The following is a 21,483-nucleotide window of genomic DNA, read 5'->3' on the forward strand; positions in this document are numbered from 1 at the left end:
TTCTTAGTCAAATGATCAGAGCTCTGCTCTGTCACAAAGATCACACAAAATTATGATAGGTGTTAAGTGTCTGTCACATCTGTCTGGTGCAATGGTTAAGTCACTTCTGGGTGCCTGGTTTTGAGTGTTGACTTAGCACTCCATTCGAGCTTTCTGCTAATGAGCCATCTGGGAGGCAGCAGATTATACTTAGGTAATTGCTTTCCTTTCACCCACATGATAGACCAGTACTCAGTTCCTGAATCCCGGCTTTGCTGAATCCTGGCTTTGACCTGACTCAGTCCTGGCTATTGCAAGAAAATATTTTTAAATGTGCCTATTTAAATCATTGCTAGTCAATAAAGGAGGAAATCAAATTATCCTTATTTGAAGATGACATGATTCTATATATAGAAGAACCAAAAGACTCCACTAAAAGACTATTGCAACTCATAAAAGAGTTTGGTAAATGGCAGGATATAAAATTAACACACAAAAATCAATAACCTTTGTTTACAAAGACAATGCCATGGCTGAGAAAGAAATTCATAGGTAAATCCCATTCACAACAGTTAAAAAAAAAACAACAAAACAAAAACCTTGGAATAAATTTAACCAAGGAGGTAAAAGATCCTCACAATGAAAATTATAAAACATTAAAAAAGGAAATAAAAGACATAAGCAAATGGGAAAATCTTCCATGTTCATGGAATGGAAGAATTAATGTCCTTAAAAATGTCCATACTACCAAAAGCAATTTACAGATACAATGTGAACCCAATTAAAATACCAGTGACATTCTTCTCAGATATAGAAAAATGATGCTAAAATTCATATGAAAACACAAGAGACGCCAAATAGCTAAAGCAATCTTAAACAACAAAAGTAAAGCCAGAGGCATCACAATACCAGATTTCAAGGCATACTACAGGACAGTTATAATAAAAAACAGCCTAGTAATGGCACAAAAAGAGATAAGTAGATCAAAGGAACAGAATAGATATTCCAGAAATCAATCCGTGCATCTACACTAACTAATCTTTGACAAAGGAGCTAAAATGAATCTTTGGTGAAAGGACAGTTTCTTCAACAAATGATGCTGGGAAAATTGGATCTCTGCATATAGAAGTATGAAACAAGACCCCTACCTTACACCTTACACAAAAGTCAACTGAAATGGATTAAGGATCTAAATCTATGACCTGACATCATCAAATTACTAGAGATAAACATTGGAGAAACTCTGCAAGACACTGGCTTAGGCAAAGACTTCTTGAAAAATACCTCAGAAACACAGACAATCAAAGTCAAAATATACAAGTGGGGTTACATCAAGCTAATAAGCTTCTGTGCTGCGAAGGAAATACTCAGCAAAGTGAAGAGGCAACCATCAGAATGGGAGAACATATTTACAAACTGTGAAACTGATAAAGGATTAATGTCCAGAATCTACAAAGGGCTCAAGAAACTCAACAATACTAAAATAAACAATCCAGTTAAGAAGTGGGCAAATGACTTGAACAGGCATTTTTCAAAAGAGGAAATTCAAATGGCAAACAGACATATGAAAAAATGATTAGGATCACTAGCCACCAGGGAAACGTAAATCAAAACCATAATGAGGTTTCACCTCAATCCAGTTAGAATGGCTCTCATACAGAAATCAACAAACAATAAATGCTGGTGAGGCTGTGGGGAAAAGGTACTTTATCCACACTGGTGGGAATGTAAACTGGTACAGCCATTGTGGAAAACAGTATGGAGATACCTCAGAAATCTGAAAATATATCTACCATATGACCCAGAAATCCCAGTCTTGGGGATTTACCCAAAAGAAGTGAAATCAGCATAAGAAAGACTTTTCTATACTTTTACATATATTGCTTCTCAATTCACAATGATTAAGAAATGCAATCAACCCAGATGTCCATCAACTGATGACTGTATAAAGAAATTGTGGTATGTATATAGTATGAAATACTACTATGCCATAATTGAATGAAATCTTGTCTTTTGCAATAAAATGGTTGCAACTGGAAACCATTATACTAGTGAAATAAGCCAGTCACAGAGAGATGCTATATGTCTTCCCTAATCTTCCAAGATTTTGATTATACTATTAAATTTTCAATAAAATGTCATCAAATTTCCAAAGAGAACAAGCAATCAGGTGATAATTTAGTAGTAACTAATAGAGTACCAAAAAGGTAATGTGTATGAATGAAATTGACATTTTTAGATTTTATGACAGTTTTAAGGCCTTATCTCTATGGTTGAGAAACTGTTTTTTTCTTACTATTTGTTTAACTCTTTATTTAGTGTAGGATTTATCTTATGAGTACAAAGTAAGCTGAAAGTAGATAATTGTAGAAATTAAGAGAGGGAAAAAGAAAGAAGAAGGATGAAGTGTGAGAATGTGGGCTGGAGGGAAGGTTTCATAGGAAATACCATTATATTTCTAGATCGGTATATATATTAATTACATAAAATTTTTTATCTTAATTAAAAGCAATTAAAAAAGATAAAAGAAAATTATGCAGCCCCAAAACATAGTACATTTCCTAAAACTTAGCCAGAATGTATAACATGCCAAGGAAAACTTTCAGAGATTTCTAGAAGTCATGGAAGGAAATGATCAAAGGCATCATCCAAAGAAACGAAATCTAGGGTGAATTATTCAAACACTGGCATAGTACAAAGTCCCGGTACAATGGGCACTTTACATTTTCTATTTTTATCTGTATGAATGAATATTTTTAATTCCATCATTATAAATTAATGAGTGAGATGAGAGGGAAAGATAACATGTCTCTTAGTTTATAAAAGAAAAACACATATTGGTAAGAGATTCTGGACTTAAACTGGATGTAGAAAATGTATGGGGTGTGAGTGACTCCATTGTGAATGATGAATATGCTCCATTTGTGCAAAAAATGAATATGCAAAGCAGAAGCCTGTTGTAAACAATCCCCTATGACTATTCTGTTTTTATCTCTTTTATTAACAATGCTTGTATACTTAAGCCCTTAGAGGGTGCGGAATGTCTCTCAAAAGTTCATGGAAAATGCATATTGTTAAAAAACTATTCACGGCTTTCAAAAAATTTTACACCAAAATAAAATTATCTTTTAATTTCATTTCCCATAAACTTTTTTGAAATTTCCTTCTATTTCCTGACATTACTAGCAACCAGGATCACCGTGTAATTAACTTTGGGGCAATGTAATGTGAATTGTTATATGTGAATGAACGAATGACTGAAATTTGAGGGCTGTATCTAATTGCCTAAAATGAGAAAAGAATGGTGCATGAATTAAAATTATGACATGTTGGAAAGAATCACAGGTTGTCACTCAAGATTTCGATTATACTATTAAATTTTCAATAAAATTTCATCAAATTTCCAAAGAGAACAAGCAATCAGGTGATAATTTAGTTTAGTCCATGTGATTTGAGTTATTCTGTATTTTGAACTTCAATGGAATTAGAAAGAAATTTATTGGATTTGGAATTTAACATTTTTATTGTTTCTATCTCTTCATGCTTCACCAATTGAGTTCAAACTAGAAAAAATGCATATTAACCACTAGGTAGTCTAGTCAAATTAGTTTTTGTTATGTCAACTTTTTCTACATCTATTCTAAATGTTAATTTTCACATTTGTACTTATTTTTAGAACTAATCAATATACTTTTTTATTCCACTTGACATGGCTTATTTAATTATATGTTTCTGCATTTTAAATTGCAAGACTTGCTCAGTATGTTCTTTTTAAATTTCATAGAAAACCACAGGTACAGATGGTCCATTAATAGCAATAAAAAAGGCAAATTAAAATTATGCAAAAATCCTTTGGAAAGCAATTCATTCCATAGTTATTTCCAGGAAAGTGTCTGTGGTTAAAATCTAATGTGATAAGACTTCCTGCTGATACAACAAGCCATCTTAAAAGGACTATTGGATCATCTGAATTATTTGCTTTTGGAAAAAAGGACAGACTAACTAATTGATTTTAATAAACAATAGCTATAAGTAGGATTCCAATCTGTCAGGATTAGGTCCTAATATTCCATATGACTTGATAAACAATGACATTCAAAACCACAAATTTCTGATTCTGTTACTATTATCAACTAATTTCTCTACTGATATGGTAGACTGCTTTCATTATATAGAAGTTTTATGCTCATTAATATTTCTTTAAGAGTTATGATTTATAACTTTGGGACCAGATGCACATAGTTTCAAATCCCCCCTTTACTCTGTTATTCATATCTGTTTAGTATATCTCTTAATCCTATTTTTCACCTATGATTATTATAATAATTAGCAATAATTCTTTAAAAAGTATTGCAAAAGCTATTTTATTGATGTGGGGGTATGGCATATATTTTAAGATCCAAACAAATATTAGTGTTGTACATCTAAATAGGAGAGACAGAAAACATGGAAAACTAAAAGACCAAAGTTTATGATTTCATGCAAATAGCTGCATTTGAGTTAATTCTCTTAGAGGTATGAGCAATGACATGAAGGAAAAACTTCTATGAATGACCCAAGGGATGACAACAAAGTTCTGAAAAGGAATAGATGGACAAATGGAGTAGCAAATGAAAATCTTCTCCACTGATGCTGTTATAATGTTGACATAAGGGGAAAGACCACCACAGTAAAGAATTCTGATAAATTTCTCTCCCACAGAAATTTATTTTACCAATTACCCCCAATTGTGACCTTATCTAATTAGTGAAAGGATTAGGTTAAAGTCATGCAAAGCAGACCCCATTCTTACAGTAATTAGTCAGTAGATATGGAAATGTCGGACTTCAATAAGAATTTCTCTTTGGAAACTGAAGGATCAGAGATATTGCATGCATGGAGCATAATCAGATTACATTTGATCAACAAAGAGGAAAGCAGGCTACCTCCAAATTTCTAGAGCAGCTGTGCAGTAATTATGCCATAATTAATTTTGATTGTAAGTGTGTTTGTGTGTGTATTTTCTTCTTGGGATTATTTATTCATCTTTCCCAACAAGTTTAAAGAATCTTACATTCCTTGAAGTTGTTTGAGGTATATTATATACAAGAATGCTGAGATGTTGAGTTTAAAAACAACTTCATGTATTATTTCTTATATTGTTATGGCTGAGTTCCTTGCACACACACATACATACACACACAAATAGAGGTAAAAAAAATTAAGGAAAAGTCTTTCTGTATTCAAAGTACAATAGAAACTATAAACTGAGCATTCTTATTTATGATATGAACATTGAATTTTGGTGTTTTTCCTGGGATCCATTTTCTCTTAGCTTATCACTTGAAATCCTTTGAAATGCTTCACAGGGATGAATGATCAACACCCAGGGAGGACTTGGGATTGGTTTAGCACTCTGAGCTGGGCTGACATGAGACTTCATTCTTCAGCTTTCTGGGGAACCAAGAATACATTTTTAGACTTTATCCCCACCCTGAGATGAAAGTCCCTTGATGTCTTTGGGAAATTCATTTTAAAATTAGTTCTGTAGGAAGCAGAGTAATTTGAGAAATGGGGCTGTAGATAATATTTGAGAGAGGTTGACACGCATAATGCGAACTTTGTTATTTAAACTTTAGTCTTGGTGTGTGTGTGTGTATGCACACACATACAAGAGACATTGTGGGAAATGTACACCTGAGCCCTTTGTTTCAGTAACTTCAATAGTTCAGAAGGCCTTTCTTCAAGTGTAAAATACCATTATGCACATATTGGATAAATGTCAAAACCAAAGTTCAAGAAAGGCAAATTGAGAATAAGCTCTCTGTATATTTACAACATTTTAATATGGCTAATATATATAGTTTATGGAATGGTCCTCATTGGAGGTGGTTAGTATGGCAAAAGGGGTCTTTTGAGACTAGATTATAAAAAGCTGAACTGAAACAAAAATAGAGGATGGTAAGTATTGGGAAGAAATCAGGACTTGTTCATCTTATGGCACAAACTTTCAGCAAGTGCTAAGTTAAATAGAAATATTATAGGTTCATTCACTACACAGTTCTCCTGCTATACTGCAAGAAACAAATGTAAAAAATTCTGAAATACCCCAGTCATTGTTTTGTCATGGAAAAATATGAGAAATTCATTATTTTAGTCAGGCATCCCACAATTGGTCACTCTGCTTTTACAAAGCTGGATAGCCCTGCCTCCCAGAGCTAGTTTAGTCTTTGCAGCAGGGAATTCTCTAGGTTAGCCCTTGAAGAAGGGAAAACTCTGCAGGGAATTAAAATCAGCAATGGAGATTTTGGGGAAGAATGAAATGAGAGGCAGTTTCACAGCTGCTTACTATGAAAAACAAACAAAGGTGGGTCAGGCAGAAAACCTCCACCAACCAACATCTAACCTGATGTCCCAGGGTTGGAGTTAGCTTACTCTGAAAAAAGGAACACATTAAAACTAGCATTAGTGTGACTATGTGTCATGTGTTTCCCCAGCCAGCGGTTCTTGGAGGTTGTGAGTCCACAGGAATATTTAAAGATAAAACAGAATTACTCTGAGAAGAATGAATTCATTGTTTAGGGCTTTGGAGTTAAAATAGGTGGTATGTGCACACACAGAGGAAATAGAGCAATTAAGTTGTTCATTGGGTAATGCCTGGATATGGCCACCAATTCAGCTGGAGAGACAGAAATCTGATTAAACATCATATGTATAGCTATAGAAATGAGATAAGCATAGGCATGTAAGTGACTTAACTATGTGGGCATACAAATTTTAACTTTAGTTCTCACTTTCCCTTGCATCCCAGTTCTTCCAACAGGAGCAGCATGATTTATTTCCTCTTGGCATCTCTTCCACAGCTCCTCTCAGTGGAGTTTCCATCAAGATGTGTTTACTGAGGCTGCGGCCAAAATATTTCCTAACCATTCAGATTTCAGCTTTGAGGACATGCACTGGCACAACAAAATGATGAAGAAAAATCAGAATCATCAACCTTTCCAATAGGTTACATCCATAATTAGCCAACTATGTGACTTGACTTCTGCAACGGGCCAGGGGCAGGGCTGAGTTCCTTGTATCCTTATCTCATTTCCTATTCATCAGTCTATTATTTAGAAGATAACCTGATTTGCATGTAGAAGCAAATGAATACATTTAGCACAGTAAGGAACAATGTGAAAAAGAAAAAAAAAACTATGAAATCTGGATTCACGTAGAGTGAGCCAGGTTTGGAGAGAGTAGGCACATATAAATACTGCATGAATATATGATAAATATGAAATAAATAAGTGCTATTGTTACAATGAATCCATTTTTCTCTAATAGGGTGCTGGGTACTGGGACAGATGGATTATATATATCAAAACAATCAAAATCTTTAAGAAAAATTATACTATAATACACCTGCCATGTCATATAACCTTTCCCTGAAGATGAAATCCCAAAAGGCCTTCATTGATTTATTCTTTAAGCAAAGGTGGCAGAATAAATAAATTGTAATGTTAACAGCTGGCTCAGAGCTCCCCTTAGGGAAAAACTATCTTTGTTTAGAAAAACACCCTGTGATTCTGCTTTAGATGTGTGAGTCCAGAGGGCATGTTCTGGAAAGATCTTAGAAGAATGAAGAAAAAACATAGGGATATATTTGTCTGCTCAAAAATCTATAGGAATTAAAAAAAACATGAAATAGGAGAGGGTAAAAAGCCTAACCTCACCTGTTACCAACTAGGTAGAGATAGAGATGAGAGAAAGAAGAGGGGGGATAGAGACAGAGACAGAATGAGACAACAAAGCAACATAGAGATGTTGGAACTCTGTTAACTGGGAAATTTCTGAGAGTGGTGGTTACCAAAGTATCAGGGCCATCTAATACTCTATTAAACAGTTTGTAAATTATTGCTACTGTGCAATCACTTCTTGGTAAAATCTGCTACACCTACAGAGGACTTGTGTGACGACACTTTGGAGATATCAGACATGGATAGTGCAGGGGATGGGCGTTTGGCACCGTGGTTAAGGCACTGTTTGGAAGACCCACATTCCATAGAGTGTGCCCGGTTTTGCATCTCAGCTTGATTCCTTATCCTAGCTTTCTGCTAATATATACCCTGGAGGGGAGCAGGAAATGGTCAAGTGATTGGATCCCTGCCTCACATGTGAGACTGGATTACTGATTCCTGGCTTTGGCCTGGCATCACCTGACTGTTGGGGACATTTGGCAAATGAACTGGTAGACTGAAGATATCTCTCTCTCTTTCTCCATTTCTTTCTGTCTCTCACTCTCTCACTGTCACTCTATCTCCCTGCCTTTGAAATAAATAAAATTTAAAAAATGGACAAATGGATAAGTCACATGTAGGACAGTATAGGGCAGAGAGTCATGAACAAATACAGAAGGTGAGGTACTCATGAAAAGAGTTCAGTCATTCATAATGCTCTTAAAGTGCTATCAGAGTATCATATCCACTCATTCTCAGTGCATAGGGAACTCTTCTCTTCCCTACATATGATCTGATGCTATTGCCCTGTGGAAGAACTGCTCTGTACATAAGTGGCTAGAGATAGAGTTAATGTGTAATTCTATATAAAATATTCAACCTCTGACATGTACAATACAACATGTTCCACATAAATCTCTCTCAATTGTCCCATACTTATTAGCCTATTTAGAATATGATTGTGGTTATTTTGGTAAAACAGCGTCAACAATCACACATACTAAGGACTTTGCTTATGTTTCTAATTTGCCTTTATTTGTTTTAGGAATAGTTTGGAATGCAGCTTATTTTTTTTTAATCCTTGACTGCCTGTGAGAATTAGTATCACTTTTTATTACCCTCACAGCAGAAGTGTTCTTCTGTTGACCAACAAGAGATAGCTTAGGCTAAATTTATAAGACATTTGGATTGCTCTGAATAGATTAAGTTCCATGCTTTCTGAGCATAATACAATGACAAAATATTTATTTCATGTAAGTGCTATGTTTATTGTTCAATTTAAGTTTTTATAGGTGTCCTGTATTTAGGATGATAGGGCATAATGGGTTATATAAAAATGAGCAAAGGAAGAAGAAATCAGAAACAAAGACAGCTGAAGGTTTTCCCAGTCTGCATTATTTGGAGTTCATTTGTCTTACCTTTTTCCTCACCAATCCTAATAGTTGGGTTCAGTTATAATATCTTTTCTGTTATTTCCATTTTCTATATTTTTCTTGTATATTTTTTTTTCCTCATCACTTTTTCATGAATGTAATTATCAAAGTAGCTAACTAGAAATTATCTATCTAGTACAAGTACCCGATCTTGTCCTAAACAACCAATACTAGTGTCACTCCAAAACAAGTTAATGTGCGCCCTAAGCTGTTCTAAAATTTACAGCAGTTTCTCTGCATAGATGATCAATCTGAGATTCCCTACAAGATCCCAACGGCTGATATCTTCATGGTAGCATCTCATACTGAATTCATTCTCCCACTGAACTTTTGTTCTCATGGTTACTGTTTGACTTTGACCAACATTTCATGTAATTCTTCATCCTGGTTGCTGGTCATGCTAACCAACAATGCCCCTAGTACTTAAGACAGATGCATAACAGATCAGCTCCAACGCACCTCTCCCCAAACATCTCTTTCACAGTCTCTCTTCAGTGGCAGAACTTGCCCAGCTTCGCAGACTCACCATACAATCTCCACCCCGTTCTCCTCTATCAGTGCTTCTGGAAAACTGGTTAAACATTATTTTTCTGATCCTTCAACTCAAGACTATTTCCCCAACTCCTCCAAAAATTATAGAAGATCTCGTGTTTTGTTTTTTTTTTTTTTTTTTTTTTTTTTTAAGATTTATTTGTTTATCTGAAAGGCAGAGTTAGAGAGAAAGAGAAGGAGAGACCGAGACCATCCACCTGTTGATTTACTCCCCAGATGGCCTGGGCTGAGCCAGACTGAAGCCAAGAGCCTGGAGTTTCACCCACTCCCACGTGGGTAGCAAGAGACCCAAACACTTGGGCCAACCTCCCCTGCTTTTCACAGGCCATTAGCAAGGAGCTGGATTGGAAGTGGAGCAGCTAAAACATAAACTAACACCCATGTGGGATGCTGGTTTTGCAGACAGTGGCTTTACCAGTTACACCACAATACCTGCCCCTAAGATCTAATTCTTAAAATAAACCTCTTAATACTTAACACTAAAAATGGTTGTGCCCTGGATAATTCAGTACTTAGAAGTGGGATGTTTTCATCTCAAAAACCTGAAACATGTGGTAATGGCTTGGAAATTAGTTGCAGGCAGAGGCTGAAAGGGTAGCAAGAAATCTGTTAGGAAAGGCTGGGGGAATGGCCAAGACACAACTCATATTTTGTTGCAGAGAAAAAAATGTCAAAACACTTCCCTGCAATAATGTGAAAAACAGAAAATGAGCATAATGCATCTGTGGACCTGGCTATCTATCTCCACCCCTACATAGAATATTGAGTGACAACAGGATTCTTCTAGCTGCACACGATCCATGAAGGTATAAATACAGTAAAGAAGGAGCTGTTCTGTTTCTAAGCAGAATTTAGAGGAAATGTAGAAAGAACAGGACTTTCTGGGCAGAAAAAGAAAAGTATAATTCATCTCAAGTATGTTCAGTCAGTAACAAATTGTCAAGGTCATCCAAGGCGTGGGACCAAAGATCAAATCTGGGTTCATATTTAAGGCCCCCTAATAAGACCTCTGAAAATTTTAAGACATATCACATGTTTAAACCTAGCAAATATATAGACAAACCACTCTGTTCATCTACATGATTGTGAGAAACAGCTATCATGTTCTTAATCTTCTTAAAGTTTTGGAGCAATTTTCTAGACAACTCAAAATTTAGAAGTTATCTAATAATTAATTTTCACAATGTAGTAATTTTTTAATCAAAACATGAATTTAAACATGGGTGCTTGACTTGCTTTCACTTTACTCCAGATAATTAAATAATTTAGTGTTCATTAATGTATTATTCGTAATTATAACTCAATTTCTGACAGATAACACTATGAAATTCTTCCTAATGATGTATTCTTTACATATAATACATGTTTGCATTGTAAGGGGACCTGTCTAGATGTAGTAATGGTTGAATAAATCATTACTGAATACGACAGCTTGAATTCATTTGAAAAAATTACTTCTCTGAACTTCATTTTCTTTACCTATATAGTTAAAAACACCTGCCCATCTTTTAGTAATACTTACTATATGTCAGCTATTAGTTCTCAGACATGATTTATCCTGTAGAGTTGAGGATAAAGCAGAATCAGGCATCAGGCCAGGACCAGAAGACAAGCCCTGTCCTGATCATTGACCGAAGGATGAGTACATAGCTGTGAATCCACTATTGATCCTATGAAAGCAATCCAGAGGTCAGATTGCTAAGAGATATTGTCCTTATCCCTAGTCATCTAACAATAAAGATATATTTAATGTCGATATTGAAAAGCCTAGTTATTTATCAGATGGCTTACAAAGATCTGAGCTGAGTATGTAAAACATCTAATAATTATTAGTTCACACATTATATAGGATGAGGTGAAAACCTGCTTCTCATTCAATTTTAGATTTTAATATTTTGTACAAAAATTGTTTGACGCCGGCGCCGCGGCTCACTAGGCAAATCCTCCGCCTTGCGGCGCCGGCACACCGGGTTCTAGTCCCGGTTGGGGCGCCGGATTCTGTCCTGGTTGCCCCTCTTCCAGGCCAGCTCACTGCTGTGGCCCGGGAGTGCAGTGGAGGATGGCCCAAGTGCTTGGGCCCTGCACCCCATGGGAGACCAGGAGAAGCACCTGGCTCCTGCCTTCGGATCAGCACGGTGCGCCGACCGCAGCGCGCCAGCCGCAGCAGCCATTGGAGAGTGAACCAATAGCAAAAGGAAAACCTTTCTCTCTGTCTCTCTCTCTCACTGTCCACTCTGCCTGTCAAAAAAAAAATTGTTTGACTTTGCTTTTCTTATGCCTCTGCTTTTTTTAGATTATTTTTAAAGTAATGCAGTTATTTACCTAAAATATCAATATTTATTCATTTTGTCCTATTCATTGAATAAATATTTATTAAATGTTTGCTATGCTCTTGTTATTATGTGAGATATGGAAATACAACAGTGAAGAAACAACATAGTTCTTGTATTCTGGGCATTTTCAGCTTAGTTATACAAAGGAGTGCACAGGAAATTACTATGCATGTTGCAATGATTGCAATAGAAGAATTAGGATATGCTGCTATTGAAGCTCCTGATTCCAACATGAGTACAGGGACAGTGAAGTGCCCTGTGAGAACTAAAGGGTAAGTAAGAGCCCAAAAAGAGGAAGAGGTCCTGGAGGCAATGAAAAGGAAATGCTAAGAAAATGTCCCAAGGTAGGAAGAAACGAAATCTGAGTGGGCAAAGAAGCAATGGCACAGCTGCCTGGTAGATAAATAATAAACTATAACCTTATTAAAGCCTCCTCTGCACTTAGAGAGAAAGGATGACCTCCTACTGGGTTTTGAGCAGGAATTTACGTATTTAAATAATCATCCTGGGGTATAGCGGATGCCTTGAAGGAGAAGAAGAAGAAAATCTGAGAGATGGAAAGCTTTGTAAAGAATTTCCTCAGGATCTGGGCAAGTTGACTATGCCAGAGCATTTGGTGAAGACATTGAAAAGTCGATAGATTAGACTTAGAAATTTATAATGTAGAAATTATAGAGCTTGTTGCTTAATTATGAAACACAACAAAGATAAAGGAACCAAATTTAAGGCTTGAGCAACTATATACTTTTTTGAGACCAGGAATATAATATAGGAGCAACAGCGGAGAAGCATATATTCAGGATGAGATGATTATTTTTGAGTCTGGTGCCCAGGTTTATATGTTCAGCAAGCCGTTGACTACCATTGCATTTCTGGGAGAGATTTGGCCACCAGAAGAGGAGGGATGCTGCTATTATCATTACCTAAAGTAAATTTCCAGAATTATTTTAGATAAAAACTATTTAAATAATGGGATGTCTACAGTTTTAAAAATATATATGGTCATAGACTAGAGAAAAGAATGGGAAAGGATTGGAGAAGATGAAAGAGGTACTAATAAAGTGGTGAAATGGTTTCATGAAGCATGCATTCTGGGAGGCTCAGCCTATCTTTCTAAAAGTATCAAGGATGCTCCTGACAATGACAGAACACTTTTATGAACTGTAGGCCAAGTGGTTAAGGACCTTCTAGAACTGTGCTATGGTGTAGATGTGTCCCTCTAAATTCAACTTAATCAGCAATGTGATGGTGCTAAGAAGTGATTATGTCATTAGGGCAGAATTAGAGCCCTTAGAAAAGGGATTGAGGGAGTGAAGTGTACCATTCATCCCTTCCACCATATGAGGACGCAGTATTTGTCAGTCCTAATGATTCAGCATCAGGGTGCAGAAAGAAACTTCACCAGACCTGGAACCTGCTGGCTCCTTGAATTGTGAAGAATAAATTTCTGTTATTTATGAATTTTCCAGTTGCAAGTATTTTGTAACAGAACTTTAAGGATTGTGATACTTTGTCTAAGAAAATGGAATTCATGATCACAATAAAATATTTTATTTTGAATACACCAGCTGTGAAATTAGAGACAAATCTAACTTCCCAATAAATTTCATCATCTGAAATATGAAATACCCACACTCACATCTCAGGATGATGGTCAGTATTAGGATACATCATTTTACGGGGCCAGCAACATGGCTTACTTGGCTAATCCTCTGCCTGTGGCACCGGCACCCTGGGTTCTAGTCCCAGTTGGGGGCGTTGGGTTCTAGTCCTGGTTGCTCCTCCTCCAGTTCAGCTCTCTGCTGTGACCCGGGAAGGCAGTGGAGGATGGCCCAAGTGCTTGGGCTCCTGCACCTGCGTGGGAGACCGGGAAGAGGCACCTGGCTCCTGGCTTCGGATTGGCAAAGCTCTTGCTATAGCAGCCATTTGGGGAGTGAACCAATAGAAGGAAGACCTTTCTCTCTGTCTCTTTCTCTCACAGTCTATAACTCAATCTGTCAAATAAATAAATAAATTTTTTTTTATTTTTTAAAAAAGGATACATCATTTTGTCTACACTTCTTAAAGTGAATAATGGGTTACATGTCCAGCACTACTCAAAGTCACCTAATAAACAGGGCACAAGAATCAATGGCAAATAATCTTAAAAATATTTTGAAAATGTATATTTGAAGTCCAATTTAAGATAAAGCCTGAGACTACAAAGTTAATTTAAGCTTGTAGTGGCTTCCTCATGCCTCTCCAACTCTAAAGATGTGGGATAATTATTCTTATTTGTAAAGTAACTTTAGATGGAAAAATAAGAAGTATTTTATCTGTACCTGATACACAGTATATTGTCCATGATTTTTAATAATAAAAAACTGAATTATCAGGAAGAAGATGTTTAGTGTACACTTAGCACAGATAAGTATACTTAGTACACATGGATTAGTGCATTGAACTTTCAAAATAGCCCAGAAAGTAAGAACAACTCTTATAGCCACTTGATAGATGAAGAAATTGAGGAAAGAATAAAAAATAATATATCTAAGTTCTGGCAGCTAGTGAGTAAGAAAATCAAGAATCGAGGCAGGCGCCACGGCTCATTAGGTTAATCCTCCGCCTGCGGCACTGGCACCCCGGGTTCTAGATCCGGTTGGGGTGCCGGGTTTTGTCCCGGTTGCTCCTCTTCCAGGCCAGCTCTCTGCTGTGGCCCGGGAAGGCAGTGGAGGATGGCCCAAGTCCTTGGGCCCTGCACCCGCATGGGAGACCAGGAGGAAGCACCTGGCTCCTGGCTTCGGATCAGCGCAGTGCCGGCCGTGGTGGCCACTTGGGGAGTGAAGGAAGACCTTTCTTTGTGTTTCTCTCTCTCTCAAAAATAAAAATAAAAATAAAGAAAATCAAGAACCGAACTCAGGCCATTTGGCTTCTAAACATATGACTTAGCAACAATGTTGTAGTAACAGATGGCATTATGGGTCTACAGAACATGTGAAAATCCAGGCCTCTTGTAAAGACCTGGAATACCTGCAGCTAGAAAGTGAGCCTAGGCCGGCGCCATGGCTCACTAGGCTAATCCTCCGCCTTGTGGCTCCAGCACACAGGGTTCTAGTCCCGGTCAGGGCGCTGGATTGTGTCCCGGTTGCCCCTCTTCCAGGCCAGCTCTCTGCTGTGGCCCAGGAGTGCAGTGGAGGATGGTCCAAGTGCTTGGGCCCTGCACCCCATGGGAGACCAGGAGAAGCACCTGGCTCCTGCCATCAGATCAGCATGGTGCACCGGCCATTGGAGGGTCTCTCTCTCTCACTGTCCACACTGCCTGTCAAAAAAAAAAAAAAAAAGTGAGCCTAAGAAACAGCAATACAGCAACATCATAACCCAGAAGCTCTCGGGTGAGAATGACACTTCAAGTGCATGGTCACTGTGGAACCTCCCTCTTACATCACTCAAGGCCACTCTGGGAACATTTTAAAACATTCCAAACATTCCTGTATGTAATTTACTGAGTCCTGGGAAGACAAATATGATCGTCCCCAATCTGAGTTCCATGTCTAGATCCTGGCTTTCAGGATGCATAATTTTTAATTCTTTGGAATTCAGCCCATGGAAGCTGAATCCTACGTTCCATTGAATCCCATAATTTGAGGTATTTCTGCAAGATGGGATGGAACAATTGACACTAAGCAGTTAAAATGTTTAAACAATTTTTTTCCATCTAACTTGAAGAAAATAATTTTGAACAGCTACGTACAGACCCATTTGTTTCCCAAAATAAATCTTTGTTCTCTACCTCTGTCATATCTCCCTTAAATATACTATAACCTCTGACCTACACTTCTCAATATGGTAGCCACAAGTCACAGGAGGCAGGCACTTAACATTTTGTAGTAGGGCTAACATGAATTGAGATGAAATTTGAGTGCAAAATATACAATTAATTTTGAAGACATATGAGCTAAAATGGTAATATTTTAAATATATTTAATTTTAATTATGTAAAATAATTCTAAACATAATTTTACCATTTACTTTTTACTTCTTTAATGTGCAAGTACTTGCAATTTAAAAATGAGTATTATGCAATGTTTATATTGGACAATGCTATTTCAGATTAAATAGTAGAGTACAGCGCTAATGCCACTGTGCTCTATGCACTGTATTTTCTAATGCAGATAGAAAAATATGGAAATTACTTGAAATATGCAAATATATGGACTACATCTGCCAATGGCCATGGGTAGTACCTTGTTTAAACTAGCATCCTCAGGGAGAATGACTATGCATTTTGGACAAATGCATAAAAGAACAGATTGAAAGCATCAGTGAAAACTACAGTTGCAGGGACTTGAAAGAGCCAAGATGTTAGAGAGAAGTAAAATATGTTGAGGTAACCTCAGTATTCTGCTGTCCCTTTTCCCTGAAGGCAATTGCCAACTCCTAAATTGCAATGTGAAACTGGAACATTGAAAGAAAAAGCAAAAGGCAGCTGTTAAAAGGTTAAAGAGACAAGCAAAATAAGCAGAATTTTGGTTTTTGTTTTGTTTTTGTGTTGTCCAACTTTTTACTGATGCTAGAGAGACAAAAATTAGAGCTTCAAGCTCAGGTAAGAATTCAGGCACACATATGAAACTGAAAAGGCAACATCTTTCAGGACAAACTGGAAGCTTACTAGCCTTGACTGCACTACTATGCTCACCAGACATAAAAGAATCCTTTACAAAGTAAGTAACAGTAATCATAAGCACATATATCTGTGCCTAATGTGCAGAATATGATAAACAAATGATCAGACATGCCAAAAGAAAAATAATCAGATGACTAAAAAACAATGGGGAAGAAAGCAAGACAAATTAGTCAACAGGTGATCCAAATGTTGGCATTACAGGATCCAGACTTCTAAAGAAATTTCCAACCACTTATTCTTATATAAACAAGGAAATACATTAAAAGAGGAGAATTTCAATGAAGAACTAAAATCTTTCTCAAATCAAATGTAAATCATGGTGTGGAAAAAAGTAAAATTAACAATGTAACATTGGTTATAACTGCAAATTAAATATGGCAGAACAGAAGATTAGTGAACTGAAAGATAAATCAATGAAAAAAAATCCAGATTTCAGTACAAAAGAGAACAATATTAGAAAGTAATAATTTGAAAAGGAGCTCAATGACATGTCATAATGTATGATAATTAGATATTTGAGGAACATGAAGATGGTGCAAAAGCAGTAGAAAGACTTAAAATGGCTGAGAATTTTCCAAATCTGATGAAAAAATATGGTCACGCTTTCAAAATATTCTATAAATTCTAAGCAGAATAAATGCATATGAAATTGTATCTAGGTATATTATAGTAAAGTTCTCAGAAATCAAAGATGATCCAAAAATAGTCACACGAAGGCAGAAAAAACAGTAGACACAAATTTAGTTGGGTAAATAAAATCAGACACAAAAGTATTGTTTACAATTTGTTGTTTATATATAATTCAAAAAGATACAGAACTAATTTAAGATGATTGAAATCAGAAGAGTAATCACAATTGGCAGGGCTCAATGCCTGGGTAGAATCCCAAATGAGACTTCTGGGGTGCTGGTGATAGTCTCTATGTTGACCTTCTGATGGTTATGCAGATGTATTTACTTTTTAAATTATATCAATATGTACATTTTACTATAAGTATGTCATGTTTTGTACTTCAACAAAAAGTTCCTTTCATCAAAATGAAAGAATATGAAGGCAATTGCTGCTCAACTTTTTGTTCCCCAAATTAGTCAACCATTAAATGGTACTTAACACATTATTTTTCTACTTTGTTTTTTTCACCTTCTTCCCTTCAAGTAGTGCCAATGTGATAAGACAAACCCCTTTCCTGAAAGTGTTTAATTCTTGGTCATTCAGCTGATTTTATGTTTCAAAAGTTTGTCATCAACTTCCACTTTCAGGCATGATGTAGAGTAAGGACTTTTTAGTTCATCTTGCTTCTCCTGCTCTACCTTCCTTTCCTCCTTCCTTCCTTTGTTCCTTCCTTCCTCCCTCCCTTCCTTCCTTCTCTTCTTAGCTCCCTCTTCCTTCCATCCATCTATCATTCCTCTCTCTCTTTTGGTAACGCTTGAACTTAAACAGAAACTCTTATTAACTTGAGACAGAGAGAGAGAGAGAGAGAGAGAGAGAAGAACTCTCATCTGCTGGGTCACTCCCCAAATATCCACAATGACCAGTTCTGGGCCATGCTGAAACTTGGAGCCAGAAACTCGATCAGTCTCTTGTGCAGCCATCAGGAACCCAATGACTTGAGCCATCACTGCTGCCTCTCAGGATCTCCATTAGCAGGATACTAAAGCTGGAGGCAGAATCTAACCCTAGGTAGCTGCCATCTTAACAACTATTAATGTTCATCCTACCAAGGATTTATGAAGAAGCAATTATTTTTCTTTTGATTGTTACAAATGATCAGCTTCGCCTCCCTTTTTTGAGAAAACTTTTATTTAATAAATATAATTTAAAAAGTAACTTTTGGATTATAGCAGTTTTTATTACCATAACCACCCTCCCACCCACAAACCATCCCATCTCCTACTCCCTCCCCCATCCCATTCTTTATTAAGATTTACTTTTAATTATCTTTATATACAGAAGATCAACTTAGTACATACTAAGTAAAGGTTTCAACAGATTGCACCCACACAGACACACAAAGTAAAAGTACTGTTTGAATACTAGTTTTACCATTAATTTGCATAGTACAACACATTAAGGACAAAGATCCTACATGGGGAGTAAGTGCACAGTGACTCCTGTTGTTTATTTAACAATTGACACTCTTATATATGATGTCAGTAATCACCTGAGGCTCTTGTCATGAGCTGCCAAGGCTATAAAAGCCTCTTGAGTTTGCCAACTCTGATCTTATTTAGACAAGGCCATAGTCAAAGCAGAAGTTCTCTCCTCCCTTCAGAAAAAGGTACCTCCTTCTTTGATGACCTGTTCTTTGCACTGGGATCTCACTCGCGGAGATCTTTCATTTAGGTCATTTTTTTTTTCCAGAGTGTCTTGGCTTTCCATGCCTAAAATACTCTCATGGGCTTTTCAGCTGGATCCGCATGCCTTAAGGGCTGATTATGAGGCCAAAGTGCTGTTTAGGACATCTGCCATTCTATGAGTCTGCTGTGTATCCTGCTTCTTGTGATGGGTTGTTCTCTCCTTTTTAATTCTATCAATTATTATTAGTGGACACTGGTCTTATTTATGTGATCCATTTGACACTTAATCCTCTTTATGATCAATTATGAACTTAAACTGATCATTTTAACTAGTAAGATAGCATTGGTACATGCCAACTTCATGGGATTTGGAGTCCCACGCACTTTTTTAGCTCCACCATTAGGGGTAAGTCTGAGTAAGCATGTGCCGAACTATACATCAACTCCCTCTCTTATTCCTTTTCTTAAACTGTTTGCCTGGTGGCATAAGAACTAAAAGGATTCATTTAGGGTTTCTCAGATTCAAATTAAATAGGGCTATTGGTGGATTAAATTAAAATAAGATCCTTTTATCCTATTCCAAGTACTAGAAAAAATAGTGTCATAAATAAAACATTTATAATTAATGTTGCAATTGGAAAAGGAAGAATCCTTTATTTTTGGTATTCTGTGTTCTGAATAGGACTGCTGTGGTGCTGTGGCTAATGATGATATCAATGAAAGCACTAATATGTGCTGGAGCTTATAATTTACTAGACACTTTAAAAAAGATATTGCGTGGCACCGGATTCTGTCCCGGTTGCCCTTCTTCCAGTCCAGCTCTCTGCTGTGGCCAGGGAGCGCAGTGGAGGATGGCCCAAGTGCTTGGGCCCTGCACCTGCATGGGAGACCAGGAGAAGTACCTGGCTCCTGCCTTTGGATCTACGTGATGCGCCGGCTGCAGCATGCCGCCCGCGGCGGCCATTGAAAGGTGAACCAATGGCAAAAGGAAGACCTTTCTCTCTCTCTCTGTCTCTCTCTCTCACTGTCCACTCTGCCTGTCAAAAAAAAAAAAAAAAAAAAAAAAAAAAAAAAAAAAAAAGAAAAGATATTGCGTACACAATTTTATTTAAGCTTTAAAAATCTTCAGTGGGTATTACCTATATTGAAAAGAAGAAAATACACATATACAAGGTTAGTGATTTCCCCAGGTCACAGAGCTAGTAGACAAAAGAGTAGATTTAGTTGAAGCATTGCTACTCTGAACTTCTTTTTCTTTCCTTTTAAAAACAATTTTAGTGAGATACTATCTTTCCAACATTAATGTTATCTCAGAAAATATATTTTACATCAAAATCTCAAAAATGAGATTTTTAAAATATTTATTTATCTATTTGAAAATCAGAGTTACAGAGAGAGAGGAGAGGCAGAGAGAGAGAGAGGTCTTCCATCCGATGGTTCACTCCCCAGATGGCTGCAACGGCCGGAGCTATGCAAATCCGAAGCCAGGAGCTAGGAACTTCCTCCGGGTCTCCCACGTGGGTGCAGGGGCCCAAGGACTTGGGCCATCTTCTCCTGCTTTCCCAGGCCATAGCAGAGAGCTGGATCAGAATTGGAGCAGCCAGGTCTCGAACCAGTGCCCATATGGGATGCCGGCACTTCAGGCCAGGGCACTACTCCGCTGTGCCACAGTGCCGCTCCCCTTCAATGAGATTATGATAACTGTTTTGTGTTAATTTTAAGTGGGATGTTAGCTATAGCAGGGCGACATTTAGTCTTATTGAAAGGACATCTATCTCTGTCACCACAGCCATATTGTTTTTAATCCAGTAAGTGTATTATAGGGTAGTTGTACAGGAAAGTGGTAACTACAAAGCAAGTAATTTAACAATAGTTATTTAATGCCTCCTCTATGGCTTTAATCTTTTGTTTTATATTTACATAGGACACAAATTCTCACATTTCAAGCCCATTTTGAGTGGCCCAGGTATGTGCAATGTTTTTTGTCAACAGTTCTTCAGTTGTGAAACTTCTAAGTCCAAAGTAATCTGGACAAACTTTTAGTCACTGCTCACAAGTCCATAACATTATGCTTTGCAACTTGTCCTTCCAGAACAGTAGGCAGAAGGGAGGTATACACATAGACTTCTGACCTCTGCGTATACTTTCCTCATTGTGTCTTTCAAATTATAGTACTACAGAATTTCAATTCCAAATGTGATCATTATATCACCTTTAACTTGGACCCAAATTACTTTGCATACAGAGAATGTCAATCACTCATTCAGCTCAAAGAAGTCTTTCAGGGACAGTTTTTTTTGTTGTTTTTTGTTTTTTGTTTTGTTTTGTTTTGGTTTTGTTAACTAGATCATTTATATTTGATGGTGAACTGCTGTTGAGCATGCCAAAGTAATTAACAATACACATTTTGTGATTAAAATTTAGATTTCTTTAATGATCACATGGTGAGCTAATGATCAAATACCCAGCAGAGCCAAATAAAAATTGACTATATAATTTATTAAGGAAATTAGTACAGTAGGTCTT

The sequence above is a fragment of the Oryctolagus cuniculus genome, chromosome 11, assembly GCF_964237555.1.
Source record: "Oryctolagus cuniculus chromosome 11, mOryCun1.1, whole genome shotgun sequence".
NCBI classification, from domain to species: domain Eukaryota; kingdom Metazoa; phylum Chordata; class Mammalia; order Lagomorpha; family Leporidae; genus Oryctolagus; species Oryctolagus cuniculus.